Consider the following 18,956-nt stretch of genomic DNA (forward strand, 5'->3'; position numbering starts at 1 on the left):
TTAAATCATCAATAAGGCCGCTCTAATTGAGTAATTCCAGTTTTAGCCGGATTGATTTAGACTTCAGCACTCTGATGGGGGGGGGGATCAAATGATCTCAGACGCCTTCCCAAAGCACTGTGTTGTCATTCAGCAAGTGAAATAAATCTGTTTTTTGTATTCATCATTTGAGTCCTATCAATCTTGTTTTGTTTTTTTTTTTTGCTTCTTTTTTGCTTGTGGACATAAATTCCGCTGATTCTCTCTCATCTGGTGAGTGAGTGAGTGCGATGGCAGGGATTGGACGGAGTAATTGGACCTAATGAATATGTCAACTGCCTGTTTCTTTCTCTCTCCATTAAACACAACTGGATTAGATTTACTGTGCTGCTTACTCGAACAACTTAAAGACTCCATCAGTAGGCTACTTTCCATAGACGCACACACACACTCACACACACACACACACACACACACACACACACTCATACACGCACAGATTGGCTTAGCTCAGTAGATCAATGGCCTCTTGGTCAATGGCTCCTTCGGGAGGGTAATCTATCTGCTCCTCACTAATGAAACACTCTGATCGCTGTGTCTGTGTGTGTGTGTGTGTGTGTGTGTGTGTGTGTGTGTGTGTGTCTGTGTGTGTGTGCGTGTGTGTGCATTCATGGGTGTCAGATTGGGTCTGGAGCGTATGGATATGGTGTCATATTCTTTGTTCTTAAGTTTAATTAGAGACTTTACGTCCCATTAAGCAACACACGTTACACATAATAGTGTTTCAAATGTGCCATTATGTTACTTTCATTGTACAACATCATGCCAATAATACTAAATTAGCATCTTCACCTAGTATTAAAATATTCTCTCAAGACTACAATAAAAAAATGTTTAAACTCAACGGTACAAAATGCGAGTTGGCGGTGACACAGATGTGTAAGTGTGTCTCATTTGGTTGTCACTTTCTAAAAAACATTTTCAACACGTTCTTATTTCAACACAATGTTTTCTGTCAGCCACCTTTTTTTCCTCTCCCTCTGAATAGTTTTACAAAAGTATCTTCGCCTCTTCACACCAAATTGTCTTTGACGGATGACAAAAGTCGCTGCCTTATCCTTTTGGTGTCAAAAAATGTTTCCACATTCAGAGCATTCATTTAATTAGTAGTAGTCTGTCTGAGCAGAGAATGAAGTCGCTCTCTCTGCTGAATTCCAATGGTGGCGACAACTGGCGGAGCCTTTCTCTGATTGCGCATTGTCTGGCGCACGCCTTACCTACGGCAAACATAAGCCAAGCTCTCGTGCTCGTTGGGACGGGGGGGCCCTCTGCTCGAGGATGTTCCAGAGGACAGTCCAGCCTGGTTGGCTGGAACGACTGTTCGCCTGACGGGTAATGTCATGCCTGAACCGCCTTGAAGCACGAACGCTGTCCCCTTCACGTATTCTTATCTATTCTCATCATGTTTATTAGGAAATGTTTCATTATTTGTACCAGAGCACAACATTGTTTCTAAGAGCATGACCCCCCCGGGACCCTCCACCCAACCGCAGCCTCGCAAAAAATCCTGTGGGAAGCAGCGCTCACGCTCACTCTCACGGTCAAGTTCAGCTCAGCCACGCTGACGGAAGGAGAGCGTGAACACTCGGTTTGAAAGGTCAAGACAGTCCGCCATGTTTCCAAAGTCATCGTGCGACTGCGTTAGTCCAGTCGCTCCTGGAAGACACTCAGTTGTTCGCATGAAGAGTGGCAGAGGTGGCCTGTGTGTGTGTGTGTGTGTGTGTGCGTGTGTGTGTGCGTGTATGTGTGTGTATTTGCCCAGTCGATGAGCTCTTCTGACGAGTACTGGCAGCTTAAAGGTGTTTGCGTCGTCTCTTTCCAAGGCCGCAATGTCCAATGTGTGGCAGCCAGGGGGGGCGTAGCAGTGTGAAGTACAGAGGGCCATCGGTTGGCAAGGGAAGACAAGCACCCAACAAGCCAGTCTCCGTCTCCCAACTTCCTGCACCGCTCTACCGGGGTCACACAAAGTCTCGAGCTGCAGAAAGCAACGAGGAGACGAATAAACATTGTACATGTTGGGCCCCTTGGTCCAAACATTGAGGGGAACACCGGGGCCCCTTGGTCCAAACATTGAGGGGAACACCGGGGCCCCTTGGTCCAAACATTGAGGGGAACACCGGGGCCCCTTGGTCCAAACATTGAGGGGAACACCGGGGCCCCTTGGTCCAAACATTGAGGGGAACACCGGGGCCCCTTGGTCCAAACATTGAGGGGAACACCGGGGCCCCTTGGTCCAAACATTGAGGGGGACACCTGGGCCCCTTGGTCCAGACATTGAGGGGAACACCTGGGCCCCTTGGTCCAGACATTAAGGGGAACACCTGGGCCCCTTGGTCCAGACATTAAGGGGAACACCTGGGCCTCTTGGTCCAGACATTAAGGGGGACACCTGGGCCCCTTGGTCCAGACATTAAGGGGAACACCTGGGCCCCTTGGTCCAGACATTAAGGGGAACACCTGGGCCCCTTGGTCCAGACATTAAGGGGAACACTTGGGCCTCTTGGTCCAAACATTGAGGGGAACACCTGGGCCCCTTGGTCCAGACATTAAGGGGAACACCTGGGCCCCTTGGTCCAGACATTAAGGGGAACACTTGGGCCTCTTGGTCCAAACATTAAGGGGAACACCTGGGCCTCCAATGATGATGAAAACAAGATGACGGACATGAGATGATTATTGCGGCCGCATATATAAACGATAGGCGATCGTTACCTGCTGCCTGGGCGGAGTCATCAGAGTAGTGTAAACAAAGTATTTCAATCGGCTCAGGCACCGAAAGTTTCGGTCCGGTAGGTACCGGTCCTATTGGCACCGCTTTTCGGTACCCACCGCTACAGGGAGATGGTGGCTCTCTGATTCCAGCTGTGAGCTTTACAGCACGCCTCGCCGCCTCCAGGGGCCGCGGACCTAAGCTTTTGTTTTTACTGGCATGGTGCGGGCCCCCACAGATTGGCACGCGAGCTACGAGCATGCGCATAGTCGAGGGCGCACAAACTAATTAAACTTTAAAGAAGCGTTACCAGGAAAGTGTCATAAACCACCCAGCACAATGCCGAGGAGGAATTATAATTAACCATAAACTTATGGACTTAATTTATTGCCTTTAATACGACCCGTGTAAAGAAACATGTCCAGTATTAAATGCTTTATAATGACGTATGGAATGAAATTTGTCTATACAATTTGACATATGGCTGTCTTTGTTGGATACTCAGCCACGTCGATATTGAATTAAAGTGAAGTAAAGTTGATACAACAGTTAAATGCTGAATTCCAATGGTGCGACAACTGGCGGAGCCTTTCTCTGATTGCGCATTGTCTGGCGCACGCCTTACCTACGGCAAACATAAGCCAAGCTCTCGTGCTCGTTGGGACGGGGGGGCCCTCTGCTCGAGGATGTTCCAGAGGACAGTCCAGCCTGGTTGGCTGGAACGACTGTTCGCCTGACGGGTAATGTCATGCCTGAACCGCCTTGAAGCACGAACGCTGTCCCCTTCACGTATTCTTATCTATTCTCATCATGTTTATTAGGAAATGTTTCATTATTTGTACCAGAGCACAACATTGTTTCTAAGAGCATGACCCCCCCGGGACCCTCCACCCAACCGCAGCCTCGCAAAAAATCCTGTGGGAAGCAGCGCTCACGCTCACTCTCACGGTCAAGTTCAGCTCAGCCACGCTGACGGAAGGAGAGCGTGAACACTCGGTTTGAAAGGTCAAGACAGTCCGCCATGTTTCCAAAGTCATCGTGCGACTGCGTTAGTCCAGTCGCTCCTGGAAGACACTCAGTTGTTCGCATGAAGAGTGGCAGAGGTGGCCTGTGTGTGTGTGTGTGTGTGTGTGTGCGTGTGTGTGCGTGTGTGTGTGTGAGTGTGCGTGTATGTGTGTGTATTTGCCCAGTCGATGAGCTCTTCTGACGAGTACTGGCAGCTTAAAGGTGTTTGCGTCGTCTCTTTCCAAGGCCGCAATGTCCAATGTGTGGCAGCCAGGGGGGGCGTAGCAGTGTGAAGTACAGAGGGCCATCGGTTGGCAAGGGAAGACAAGCACCCAACAAGCCAGTCTCCGTCTCCCAACTTCCTGCACCGCTCTACCGGGGTCACACAAAGTCTCGAGCTGCAGAAAGCAACGAGGAGACGAATAAACATTGTACATGTTGGGCCCCTTGGTCCAAACATTGAGGGGAACACCGGGGCCCCTTGGTCCAAACATTGAGGGGAACACCGGGGCCCCTTTGTCCAGACATTGAGGGGAACACCTGGGCCCCTTGGTCCAGACATTGAGGGGAACACCGGGGCCCCTTGGTCCAAACATTGAGGGGGACACCTGGGCCCCTTGGTCCAGACATTGAGGGGAACACTTGGGCCTCTTGGTCCAGACATTAAGGGGAACACCTGGGCCCCTTGGTCCAGACATTAAGGGGAACACTTGGGCCTCTTGGTCCAAACATTGAGGGGAACACCTGGGCCCCTTGGTCCAGACATTAAGGGGAACACCTGGGCCCCTTGGTCCAGACATTAAGGGGAACACTTGGGCCTCTTGGTCCAAACATTAAGGGGAACACCTGGGCCTCCAATGATGATGAAAACAAGATGACGGACATGAGATGATTATTGCGGCCGCATATATAAACGATAGGCGATCGTTACCTGCTGCCTGGGCGGAGTCATCAGAGTAGTGTAAACAAAGTATTTCAATCGGCTCAGGCACCGAAAGTTTCGGTCCGGTAGGTACCGGTCCTATTGGCACCGCTTTTCGGTACCCACCGCTACAGGGAGATGGTGGCTCTCTGATTCCAGCTGTGAGCTTTACAGCACGCCTCGCCGCCTCCAGGGGCCGCGGACCTAAGCTTTTGTTTTTACTGGCATGGTGCGGGCCCCCACAGATTGGCACGCGAGCTACGAGCATGCGCATAGTAGAGGGCGCACAAACTAATTAAACTTTAAAGAAGCGTTACCAGGAAAGTGTCATAAACCACCCAGCACAATGCCGAGGAGGAATTATAATTAACCATAAACTTATGGACTTAATTTATTGCCTTTAATACGACCCGTGTAAAGAAACATGTCCAGTATTAAATGCTTTATAATGACGTATGGAATGAAATTTGTGTATACAATTTGACATATGGCTGTCTTTGTTGGATACTCAGCCACGTCGATATTGAATTAAAGTGAAGTAAAGTTGGTACAACAGTTAAATGCTGAATTCCAATGGTGCGACAACTGGCGGAGCCTTTCTCTGATTGCGCATTGTCTGGCGCACGCCTTACCTACGGCAAACATAAGCCAAGCTCTCGTGCTCGTTGGGACGGGGGGGCCCTCTGCTCGAGGATGTTCCAGAGGACAGTCCAGCCTGGTTGGCTGGAACGACTGTTCGCCTGACGGGTAATGTCATGCCTGAACCGCCTTGAAGCACGAACGCTGTCCCCTTCACGTATTCTTATCTATTCTCATCATGTTTATTAGGAAATGTTTCATTATTTGTACCAGAGCACAACATTGTTTCTAAGAGCATGACCCCCCCGGGACCCTCCACCCAACCGCAGCCTCGCAAAAAATCCTGTGGGAAGCAGCGCTCACGCTCACTCTCACGGTCAAGTTCAGCTCAGCCACGCTGACGGAAGGAGAGCGTGAACACTCGGTTTGAAAGGTCAAGACAGTCCGCCATGTTTCCAAAGTCATCGTGCGACTGCGTTAGTCCAGTCGCTCCTGGAAGACACTCCGTTGTTCGCATGAAGAGTGGCAGAGGTGGCCTGTGTGTGTGTGTGTGTGTGTGTGTGTGCGTGTGTGTGTGTGTGTGTGCGTGTATGTGTGTGTATTTGCCCAGTCGATGAGCTCTTCTGACGAGTACTGGCAGCTTAAAGGTGTTTGCGTCGTCTCTTTCCAAGGCCGCAATGTCCAATGTGTGGCAGCCAGGGGGGGCGTAGCAGTGTGAAGTACAGAGGGCCATCGGTTGGCAAGGGAAGACAAGCACCCAACAAGCCAGTCTCCGTCTCCCAACTTCCTGCACCGCTCTACCGGGGTCACACAAAGTCTCGAGCTGCAGAAAGCAACGAGGAGACGAATAAACATTGTACATGTTCCAGAGATTCAGCAAATCCACGAGGGGGCTATTTCTGGAGGGCTTTTTTTTTTTCCTTCTTTTTTTTACCTTCTTCTTTGTCTGTTTATTTAAACTCTGCACGTTTTTTTCTCTTAAACAGCCCCCCTCAAAAGCAGATTCAAGAGCAGCCTCTTTTAGGATTTGTTTTCAAGCCGTCAAATGGAATTCAGTGCAGCAGAAACCGCTTCCATGTCAAGATCTAGTCCACATCCCCAGTGAACGCTATCGAAACCCACCTGCGCTGGACATGAAACATTAACACACGGAATAAAAGGCACCGCGTTGCATTTAGTGAGGCCTGTTTGCAGAAATGGAACATAGCATCATTAAGTATGTTTTCTGTAGTTTATTATCACCTGAAAATTGCTTTTATCCTCTCCTCTCAAACGCTGGCTCTAGATAGGGACGTTCCCCCCCCCCCCCCCCCCCCCCCCACCCCACCCAGTTGGCTGCAATCTGCAACCCCGGCGCTAGATGGCGCCAAATCGTACACACTTCACCCACTTGAAGATAATGATAATTTCCTGTAATTCCTAACTCTGGACTAGAAAAATGATCTCGCAGACTGGTTGTTATTTCGCGGTGATAATGGTAATCTAATTTCAATCTTCTTCTTTTTTCTCCCTCTCTCTTCTTTATACCCCTCTCCCCTTTTTCTCTTTGCAGTTTGACGTGTTGAAGTGCTTCTTAAGGTAAGAGAGAGAGACAGAGTCTCATCTTGTGTTTTCCCTCTCTCTTGTACTTTTCTCCCACTGATTTTCAAGCCCATAAAAACGCAGCACGCCATCAGCACTTGGCGTGGCGTGTGCGGCACGAAACAATCTGCGTCCTCAAAAAAAAAAAAAAGACGAAGATTTGGCTCCGAAATCTCGCTCGCTGGAACACAATAACACTGTGTTAAGATAACAAAGAGACACTCTGGGTAACACTCCCACTGCACTCCCCTGGTGGAGCCGTGGTCAGAATCGCACACAGCGAACAAAAAATCAGCAGCCAGTAGGACACTTTATGTTGGAATTATACAGCACGTGTTTTTACATCCCTTACGTCCATTTGTTATTAAACGGCCTTCAATCTATAAGATATATCATAAGCGCTAAATCCTCTTCCTCGCTTTCTTGCAACCTAATCTGCCTGTCACAAGCTGTTAGTCATAACCGGGTATGTCTGCAAAGAAAAAGAAATAAACCCTGCCTTATAGTTTTTTAAAAGGCAAGGCCAGTGTTATTGTTTATTTGTGGATTACAGGTTTCAGCCTTAGTATATCTCAAATTTATTACTTTCAGACTGCGGTGCTCCGTAATAATATCAGCAGACTCGCAATATTTCCAAGAAGAAAATGAAACATGTTACGGCCGTCTGACCTTGTGATTTGTGTGTGTGTGTGTGTGTGTGTGTGTGTGTGTGTGTGTGTGTGTGTGTGTTGGAACTTTGAATGTCTTTTGAATAGTGAAGAAACAATTCATAACCCCTCCCCCCCACCGCCTTTTTATTTCAACGCATACTCATGATACATGGAGCCCCAAAAGGGCCGAATATAGTAAAATGCATAGAAAAAGAACATGAAAGTGTATATGTTAGGTTTTCCTTGAAACCTGCAATCAAATGTTAATATTCATTTAGGATTTGTTATGTTCAGATGGCTGAGAGTACTTCTCTTTTATGAAATGTCTTGCATGCTCTCAGCTTGTAAAAAGAAATCTATGAAGAGTTTGCAAAACAAAGTTATGTTTGGTACATGGAGGAAAAAAACATCTTTTCAATGGTTCAAGCAGACTGAAAATTCAAAGGGCAAAAAGAGACAAAGATCTTTGGATCAACAGTTATAGAATATAATAAATCCTCCTATTGTGGTTTGTTCTATTGGAGACCTCTTCAATCTAACCACTGAGCAGACTGCAGAGGAACCAAAGACAAACTGCTTCCCTAACCTAAATGCCTTTTTAATTTTTTTATTTAATATTAGATTTAGATGAAAGGTATAAAACTTTATATGTCTCTTTGCATTTCACTTATTTAACTGACAATAGTTTTTACATCAGAGTTGTCTGAGTCTAAGTCATTGATGTGTCTGATTTGGCTGCTTCCCCGGACTGAGTGGGCGTAAACATATTGTGCTTGATTGACATTTCCCCTCACACTCTGTTACATTCGTTGCAGACTGGGCAATTTACGCTTGTATTATTCTTTTTGGCACATGTAGTGTAATGACCTCACAATGTGCCCAGGCAAGAAGCCTGAAGCTGATGCATAAGTGTCTTAAACACTACTGCCCACCAGGGGGCGACTCCTCTGGTTGCTAATAGAAGTCAGATTGTATAGAAGTCTATGAGACAATGACTCTACTTGATTTATTCCCTCAGTAAACATTGTAAACATGAGTTTATTGTCTCAGTCTCTAGTTTCAAGTCTTCTTCAATACAGCGTGATGTTCATTATGTAACTTACGGTCCCATTTAGAGTCAAACAGACCATAAGGCAGGGTATGCTTTAGGGCGGACTTACTGTGATTGACAGGTCGCTGCCACTAACAGAGCCGTAGACGGCGTCTCTACGTCACTCCGAATACGGGAACTTCCCTTCACTTGTTGCATAAAAGCCAAGAATTCCAACGGAAAGCTTCATAACGACAGTCTACTAACCAACGGGTGACATCACGATGACGACGTCCACTTGTTATAAACAGTCTATGATCGTACCCAACATAGCTGCACCGAGCTGGACCGAACCGGAGCAGTTTTATGAGCCAGAATAACTGACAACACCTCACTTGAAAGGCAGGGTTGGTAATCTTACATAAAAAAAACGTTACGTCCTGATGGCAATCGATGAACTTAAATGCTGTGGCATAAGATAAGATAAGATAAGATAATCCTTTATTAGTCCCTCAGTGGGGAAATTACAGGATTACAGCAGCATTGCTCACAGTAATAAGTAAAAAAACAAGTAGTATAATAACAGAAATAAGATAAAAGAGTAAAAACAAGAATAATATTATATATACAGACGGAGTAGAAATAGAATAAAGTGGATAAAGTGTATAAAATAAATAATTAAAAAATTAAAAAGTACTTAAACGTATTAGTATTGCACCAGTGGGTGGGCTAAAGTGCTGTTCAGTGCGAAGTCCAAGTGTTCGAAGTGTTTGTGGCCTACATAAAAGAACATGTGGTATCTGTGGCTGTCACAGGACAGCAATAAGCCCGTCCAATCATTTCATTCTTCCCAAAAGTAGTAGTGAGTGACGTGACAAACTGTCAGTGTTTCTCGCCAGATTTAGCGACTTTTGGTGCTATTGCTGCGAGCGGCTTTCATTGGAAAACAGTTGGCAACACTGGGCCAAATTTTTTCGGTTGAACAATTATGAAAAAGTAGCGTACTTTTGCTTGTTTGTCAAGATTGCCCATGAGGTGTATTCTCAGCTGCCTTAAAAGATCGATTTCCAACATACCGATTAACATGTGCTTTCGGTCAGTGGCCCCTCAAGATAATGCCCTTTGATATGTTGGAGGGGGGGGGGGGTCTGTGCCTGTCTGGAACGTGTGTGCTTAGATTAGAGGCCTATGTTATCTCACGCTTTGATGTATGGTGCTCGCCCTTGGGTCTGAAACACATGTGTTTGGTTTAGAGGCTCCTGTGTGTTATCCCCAGTTTCTGTCACAATATCGCCTCTATAAAACTAGCTGCCTTGCATGATCTAGTCAGATCTTCCGTTTGGCTGAGAAGCTTCTCCGAGCGATCTAGACGCTCGTCCTGACCTGTGATTCCTCTCTGTAATAAACTCTATTATAACAGAAAGAACAGTGTCCGCGGAGATTCCTTCATCCTCATTCTTCAACATCACTGCCACTTGAAAGATACGACACCCACCTTTAGCTTTATGCTCCTAGGCTGTATGGATCACATTTAGACATTTCTGACTTTGGTGACTCCCAGAACCGAAGCCACACAAAAACAAACGAGGATAGTCATCCTTTTTCTACCAGAAGAATTTGAAAGAAGCTATAATCACATTTAAACCCCACACATATTCACAATAACCAAAATATAATTGGGCTCCAACAATTTAGAGGAAAAACAGACACTTGGTTTTATTTACCCTGCATTTTAATATGAAATGTGGCATCATTATTGATAAAACGCTGTCATACTGTAACTACTGCTGAATTTCGTCCAAGTCACTCACACCTGCTTCAGATCTGAGGACCGGGAGAGAGGGCGGCCAATCCTTTCAAAGAAGTTAAGACATAAAAAGACCCACAATTGTAACGACAAGGTTTTTACCCAACACGTGACATGTTGGTGTGCCCCTTAGTGTTTTATTTGCTCTGGTGCCCAGGTTTGTGTGTTAGATATCTGTCTGTGTGTGTGTGTGTGTGTGTGTGTGTGTGTGTGTGTGTGTGTGTGTGTGTGTGTGTGTGAGGGCATGCGTCTACGTCTTGGTCTCTGTCTCCCTCCTTGTGTGTGTGTCTAGTGTTTGGAGTGGGCTCTGTTGGGACAGAATCTATGTTGAGCCTCATTAGTGGCTAAGGATTGGCTAGCCCGCTGCTACTGGAGACTCACTTGGAGGAGGGGGGGGGGGGGCACATAGTCATATGTTACTCTCTACTATTGGCCCAATCTGCCACATTGGCGCTTGCTTGAGACTGTGGGGGTTTTGTTCATTCTTCTGTGCATATCTTTGTGGTACTGTACAGTCACGAGGTGCTCGTTGTCCAACCCTGGGCACCAACCAAACAGATACAGATATTTTGTATTAATTATAGCAGTGGGTCGGGACCCACAGGAGGGTCGCGGCAGATTCTCTTCTTTTTTTTTGGGTCACCAAATAAATTCCATAGCCTTTTATTTAACATTTGTATCTGCAGTACACCGTCAAGCCACACGAAGGAGCCTGAATGTTCTGATTGTTCTGATAATTGCCTTCTTATAACATTAAATCTACTATGAAATGCTAGCTTACATTTTGTTTAGTTGTTTACTGATGAGAGAAAATGAACCAGAGCCTGTTAAAGATCGGGTTGGTAATCTTGAGAAACTAGTGGCGGTATGCTAGATGTTGATCTAACCCAAAAAACCCTGCCCAGTGTTGCCAACCCTTATTTTCTTAGTGGTAGCTGGCAGGGCTATCTAGTGAGAAAGTCTCCAAGTCGGCATCACTGCCAGCCGGTCCCGTCAGGCCTTCTGGAGCCACGCCTCCAGAATGACCACAATGAACGTTAACTACGCGGCTTTGGTCAGTACACACAGCGGTAAGCTAGCAGGAAGTTAGACAGGCCCGTCCAATCATTTCATCCCAGCCTAATGAAGTGATTGGACGGGGTTTATTACATCCCTGAAACAGCCGCAGATACCAAACTTTGATTAATTGATCGCTGTCGGGATGTAATGAGAAACAAGAAAAGTTTTATGAAGAAGATTCCCAACCCTGCCTTTAACTCCGCCGAAATGTATATATATATATATATATATATATATATATATATATATATATATATATATATATGGTTTACCTGACGAGAGGAAATCAACAGAAGGAGATCGCTTTTTTATTTCATTTATTTGGTATAATTTATAAAGTATGTATATATTTTTCAAGAAAGCAAGTTTTTGTCTGATTTAAGATAATGCAAAGATGATGTGGAAAGATGGTCGGGTGCGTTTATTTTAAGCACAAATCCTTCTTTATAGATACGGGTAGATTTTTTATTTAACTGCCGTTCCATGAAAACCTGTTAGAGATGAATCAACACAGTATACGAAGGCCCACCTTCGATGGCTGGCTAAATACGTAGATAAATATAGAAATATAGAATATAGATCAATATAGAACCCGTCCCGCGCACACTGTCGCTGTATTGCTACAACTTAAGTTGTGGAATGTGTTGTGTTCGTGATGCAACTCGTTTAAAAGCCTTCGCTTTAATAGCTTTCGCTCAGCGGGAGAAAGGTTAATTATCACATCCTGTTACAGACAGGCAGGACACCTCCTCCTGTCAAGCACACACACACACACACACACACACACAGACACACACACACACTCGGAACCACACGAACACGCAGACCATCAAACAAACTGTGTGTGTGTGTGTATCTGTCATATAAAGATGTAATCCAGCATCTGTTTGTCCTCGTTTACCTCATCACTCAACTGAGGCCTTCATTTCTTTTCTTTTTTCCTTTACTCACTTCTTTCTGCCTCTCTTCTCCTCCTCCTCCTCCTCCTCCTCCTCCTCTTCCTCCTCCTCCTCCTCCTCCTCCTCCGCCACCCCCTGTATTCGCGATACGACGGGACTCACGGCAGCCAAAAACATTCATTCATAAAGTCGCTCATCAGGAAGAAAAACGGATCACGTTTCTCCGCTTTGATGCTATGTGTGAATTGGAAAGGTCTCATGGAGAAAAATGTGTGAGGGTGGGGGGGGGGGGGTCCACTCCACTCCTCTGTCATCCAGGAGTGGACAGAGGTGTTCAGCGGGTGTGAAGTGAGTGAACCGTGGCAAAATGATTGCTGTTGTGTTCTCTGGAAGACGGCAAAAAAAATCTTTTTTTGTGCAAAAAAAACCCCAACATCAAACAACAAGAACTGACAACTCAAAATGAGTGGAGAAGTAGTGGGTTTTCTTTTCTTCTAAAAATGAACAACTCCACTTCAGATCGCAAACCCTATTTTTTTTTACAATAAATCCACACTCTTTCATGTCATGCTCTCTTCTTATCTCTCTCCTCAAACACTCCTCCTCAGAAGTGTCTCTTTTCCCCGCTCTTATCCTCCCGTGTTTTTGCGCCTATCCACCTCCTCCATCTCTCTCCATCCTCATTTCATTGCCAGTCTAGACAGCTATACCAAAAGCAGGTGCTGAGGCGAGAGAGAGGCAGGGGGAAGGTGGTGGTGGTGGTGGTGGTGGTGGTAGGGGGGGGGGGATAGGGGTGAGAAGGAGGGAGCGAGGGAGGGAGGAAAGGAGCCAAAGGGATAAGGAGGACCGAGCGAGAACAGAGAGAGATTAATAGCTCAAGCAGAGAGGCATATGATGAAAGTTTAGAAGAGTATGGAGAGGAGAGGAAAGGAAAGGAAATGAAAGAAGAGAGGAGAGGAGAGGGATGAGGTCATGTTGAGGTAGGATTGGAGCAGAGAGGAAGGAGAGAGAGAGAGAGAGAGAGAGAGAGAGAGAGAGAGAGAGAGAGAGAGGGAGAGAGGGGGTAAGTAGGAGATCTGAGTAAATCAGGTAGACGCCATGCGGAGGGGAGCGGTACGGAAGAGGCTATTTTAATGCATGGTGGAAATCAGGTGCTCGAGGTGGGGAGAGAAGGAAGTGGCAAGGAGAAGAGGAAGAGTGGGGGGGGGGAGAAAGAAAAAAGAAGTGTGGAGGGAAGGAGGGCAAGTAAAGAGGCTGGGGGGAGGAGATGGATGGATGGATGGATGGATGGAGCATGTGTAGGGGAGAGGACGGGAACAGTGTTGTTGTGCCTTTATGGGAGGACACCGACTGCACGGAAGTGAGGTGGGTAATAAGGCCATAGCTCATTCCTGTGGAGCAGCCTCTATCCTATTAGTGACTACCTCTCACTGGATGACTTATGTGCACCTCGTTTTTCACCAGCAGCATGACGGCAGATGCTTGGGAAGAAACAAACACACACACACACTCACACACACACACACACTCACACACACACACACACACACACACACACACAAACACAACACACACCTACACGCGCATTCATACAGCCGCAGGAGCGATGACAGGAGAAATCTGCTCCTGCTTCCTGATGTGAAGAGAGGAGGGCATCGCTGCAGAAAAACCAACAGCGTACAAACAAAGTGTCAGATTGTTGAGCCTCTAAGTGAAGAGCGGCGCTGATGCTACTAATTTGTCAACTGATAACGTCGTTAAGGCGATATTGTGTCATCGCTCAGGCCAGTCAAAGGTGTCTCTAAAGAGGCCGAATGACAGATTGGGATCAGTTCTATTTCCTCCACACGGCGCTCAACATGGCGTTGGCTTTGTTGGTACTGTTCCCCCGCTTGGTGCCGTGGTGCGACGCAGACGCCGTTGCGTCCGTTGCTAACTGAGAATGATTACATTTTGACGGATTCGCTTCTATTTTCAACCGGACTCATTTAGGGGTCCAGAAAACACAGCGACCAATTACAAGCTTTGTAAATCATCTCACGTGATCAAATGTGGGTATTCCGATCGTTATCGAGTGAGATAAACACACACACACACACATACACACACACACACACACACAGACGTGCGCGGCAGAGACCGGAAGAGAGACTCATCGGTCGGAGGGAACGGGAGTCAGAGGAGTTATTTCACGTGGCGTTCTCCAGACAGAGAAAAGACAGCGAGACCAGAGCCTTTCACCAAGGAGGGACTCTTATGGGTCCAGTCTTCAAACCTCATATGTTCAGAGACCGTGGCGGTTATTAAAGAGGCGATCTGAAGCGCCGCTACGAGACAAAGCACACATCTTTTGAGGAAACTTACCCACTCACATACGAAAAGAAGCCCCAGAAAAATAAAGCTAAGAGCCCAATATGAACAGAATCCTAACAGCAATTCACTGCACAACAATGATGTTAACGGAGAGGAGAATATAGATGAAATGAGTGGCAGACAAATTTCTATTTTTAGAAGATAATAATATATTAGCGTGGCTTTTTGGGTGACATCACACCTGAATGAATTGAATACGTGTATACTTTATTTTAAGATGCACTTTAAAGCTTTCTGTTTTTTTTTCTTTTCTGTATTTTGTTATTTTAATCCAGTTCTTTTTTTAATTATTTTAAATGATTCATTTATAATGAGAGTATGTATTATTTATAATGTATCCAGTTCATTGTGAAATCTGACAATAAATGTTGTTGAGATATTATTCAATTAAACGTTCTATATTTGATTTGACTTAAACTAAGCATGAAGCAGCAGCTCACAGCTAACGATGCTAACAGCGCAAACTACACTAAAAGTGTGGACATAGCTAATGGCGTTAACCTGGGGGGTAACCGGAGGGTAGGTGCTGGCGACGTCGCGGCTGGTCGGGACGGCGTTATCAGCCATAACCGCTGTATAACTGAGCCAGAGACATAACAAATATCAACCCTCAATCCACTAAGGCATCAGACGTAGCAAGTTTTAGCAGCCCGGGCAGCTTTTTTTTTTGTAATTATTTTAAATGAGACATGTAACAGAGTGTGAGGGGAAATGTCAATCAAGCACAATATGTTTACACCCACTCAGTCCGGGGAAGCAGCCAAATCAGACACGACTTAGACTCAGATAACTCTGATGTAAAAACTATTGTCAGTTAAATAACTGAAATGGAAAGAGACATATAAAGTGTTATACTTGTCATGTAAATCTAATATAAAAAAATTAAAAAGGCATTTGGGCTCTCCATATTTCGGGAAGCAGTTTGTCTTTGGTTCCTCTGCAGTCTGCTCAGTGGTTAGATTGAAGAGGTCTCCAATAGAACAAACCATTTTCAAGCATTTATTGGAGTTATTTTTCCAACCAAAGGAGTCGCCCCCTGATGGCCATTAGAGAGAAAGCAGGTTCAAGGCACTTCTGCATTGGCTTCACTTTTTCAGAACCGGCTATATTGCTCTTATTTAGAAAACAAGCATGTGAACCAGCTAACACAAGTTGATGTACAGTCTTTGCTCACTCCGCCAGTCCAAGATCAGATTGATGTTCAGAAGCACCTCTGGAAAGACTCCAAGCATGGAAACTGATCATCATCTGTTCAGCTAACAACCTTGTACATTTACAGTGGGTGTCTGAGCGCTGTATAATAAGTTGCTCCAGGGAATATTGTAATAATGGAAGATATTTAACAAAACCCCTTGCTATATTGCTAGGGTTTGCGATTTTGACCACTTTTAAGTCATAAACCCTCGCACATCCTTTGTTCATTTTTCTCAAGCAGTGCCATTGAATCAGAACAATCAAATCTGAAAACATCCAAACAGAAATGGTGAAAAAGACACATCCTAATTGTCTCACAGTTTCACAGAAAATCCGTCAGAAAGTCATTTTAGTCAAGAACTCAAGAGAGGATTAAAAAAATAAATAATAACAACTATCTTGATTCCGCACACATGAATAGACACACACGCACACACACACACACACTCATACACAGTTAAAACATATTTTCAATCCCACTGTGTCCTTTAAAGTGAAAGTTCATCCGTGTTATTGTAATGTACCATCTCCGTGGTGACATTTTCTTCCGAGAATGAAGGCTGACCCCGTCAGACTCCTCAACCGCTGGAGCCCAAGGACTAATGGTTCGGAGAAACGGCGCATATAAGAATCTATTCCAATAATTTTTAGCCATTTTAATTACATTTATGCATATTGGGTCCTTGTGAATAATTTGGGGGCAGCTGTATCAGCGAGAGGGGATGGGGGGGGGGGGGAGAGAGGAAAGCGAAAAGAGAAAATGGGTCACATTGGGAGAGGCACTGAGAGCGCTTCATTAGGAAGCCCGTTGCAGTCGTTCTGAGGCCTCTCTAATTCTGCTCCAGCACTCCCCTTCCTGCGCTTGCGGGGATTCCAATATCAGCCCCCCCCCGTGGCAGTCGGCCGCCCTTCCTCCATCTAATTCCGCCTAAATTAACGTCCCGTCTCGCTCGCCTCCGAGAGAAATGTGACAGGTGTTCCTTAGGTGAGAAATAGCTAACCTTGTCTTTACCGGTGAAAGAAGTAAGACAATTCGATGTTCGGGGGTTATTAGGTGTACTGTGTAATTTTGCCTTTCAAAGGATGATAGCTGAGCAGATGGAACAGGGCAAAGCTTTTGCCAAGTTCCTCCACTTTATAAGCTCTTCCTCCCTCTTATATCTCATTTGCCCGTTCTCATTTGCTATAATTCTCCTCGCCCACCCTGCATGACGCCCATTCATTTTTCTTGCTCCCCCGTCTCTGTGTTGTGGACACTTTCTTTCACTTCTTTTGCCCTCTCAGTCATTCGTTCGCTCGACCCCCCTCCCCACACACACACACACCGAAGCACAACGGCGTCTAATATGTCTTTAAAATTCGGACAGCGCTGAGTAATTTGATGCACCTCCCAAATGATAATTCAGGATCGTCACCGTATCTCCATGACGCCCACCCACCCCAAACCACCACCCCAGGTAGCATCTGCTGCTCAAAGGGAGCAGTCATTGAGATTTTCTCGCCATTGCGGCGTCAAATGGAAATCGGAAAAGAAATATATGATTATGTCACAAAGACGTGCCACAGCTTCACAGCGGGGTTGCTTGTGCCCTTTATGTAAGCCGCGCGTATTAAAGTGCCATGACATGGAATTCACCGTGTTGTAGATTTCTTACAGCCTCTCTCTGCTGCAGCTTTTCCTCCTTCCAGTAAGCGTGAAGAGAATAGCTTCCTTAAATTAAAAACAAACAAAAAACTGTGCTGTTCTGGCGTAATTGTGCCATTTTTAAGTAGCTTGGCCTCTCGAGAGGCAAAACGGACCGGATCATTACATCGGACCGATCGTTAATACGATAGAACCGAAAAGGTCTTGAACTTCTACTACAATTGTACACATGAAAGTCAGTTTTTTCTTATTTGTTTTACCTGGATCCTATTTTCATATGTTTTTGTGTCGAAGCGATTAAAAGAACAACAATCATAGAAATTGGTCCGGTATTGAACGAGAGCACTGCAGCAACACAGCTGCTCATGTTGTTATTATAAAAACCTGGAAACCTCGAATGAAGACTCCTACAAGGAAAAGAAATGTCTCTTGATCCCGTCTGTTTACGTAATTGTGTCCAACCAAGTCTCGCTCCGAGAACTCTTGTTTTTAAAAATTGCGTTTCTTCGTAATCAGCTCAATATTCAGCCACAACAGAATCTTTTAGATAAGTAGCCTCTAAGGGTTATCAAAGAATGTTCAACCAGGATCCTAATTTCATATGTTTGAAATAGTTAATAGCTAATAGTAATTCCTCATTGTGAATGTATAAGCCCATTAATATTGCTTGGGGAGAAATTTACCGGAATTATTTCATAGCTCCCCGGCTGCAGCATTCTTCCTCAAAATTGTTTTTTACCATAATACAAACAAGTAGTTGTCCCTACTAGTCCTCAAGGTGGTTTCACAAGCCGTAGTCTGAAGGTTGTCTAGTCATTACATTACATTACATTACATTACATGTCATTTAGCTGACGCTTTTATCCAAAGCGACTTACAATAAGTGCATTAAACCATGAGTCCAAACTCAGAACAACAAGAATCAAGCAAGTACAATTTCTTCAATAACGTTAAACTACAGAGTACTATCAGTAAGTGCCATTTAAGTGCTACTAAAGTGCTAAACAACAAAGTGCTATCGGTAAGGGACATTTAAGTGCTACCTATTCAAGGTGTAGTCGAAAAAGATGTGTTTTTAGTTTGCGACGGAAGATGTAGAGACTTTCTGCTGTCCTGATGTCAATGGGGAGCTCGTTCCACCAATGAGGAGCCAGCACAGCAAACAGTCGTGACTTTGTTGAGTGTTTAGCTCGAAGTGAAGGAGCTACGAGCCGATTGGCAGAAGCCGAGCGAAGTGAACGGGCTGGGGTGTACGGTTTGACCATGTCCTGGGTGTGAGGTTAGACCATGTCCTGGATGTGAGGTTAGACCATGTCCTGGATGTAGACCGGACCAGATCTGTTCGCAGCATGGTACGCAAGTACCAATGTTTTGAAGCGGATGCGGGCGGCCACCGGTAACCAGTGAAGGTCGCGGAGGAGCGGAGTAGTGTGGGTACATTTCGGGAGGTTGAAGACCAGTCG

General features: G+C 45.5%; 1 protein-coding gene across 1 annotated transcript in view; it reads left to right on the forward strand.

Annotated features, from left to right (window-relative positions):
- Positions 1-18,956, forward strand: part of ptprdb (protein tyrosine phosphatase receptor type Db) — a 141,404-nt gene that overhangs the window by 22,241 nt on the left and 100,207 nt on the right. Inside the window, 1 exon segment of the mRNA XM_034537013.1 lies at positions 6,808-6,833. The gene's annotated coding sequence lies outside the window, so the exon portion shown is untranslated.

This window comes from Cyclopterus lumpus, chromosome 1 (genome assembly GCF_009769545.1).
Source record: "Cyclopterus lumpus isolate fCycLum1 chromosome 1, fCycLum1.pri, whole genome shotgun sequence".
NCBI classification, from domain to species: Eukaryota; Metazoa; Chordata; class Actinopteri; order Perciformes; family Cyclopteridae; genus Cyclopterus; species Cyclopterus lumpus.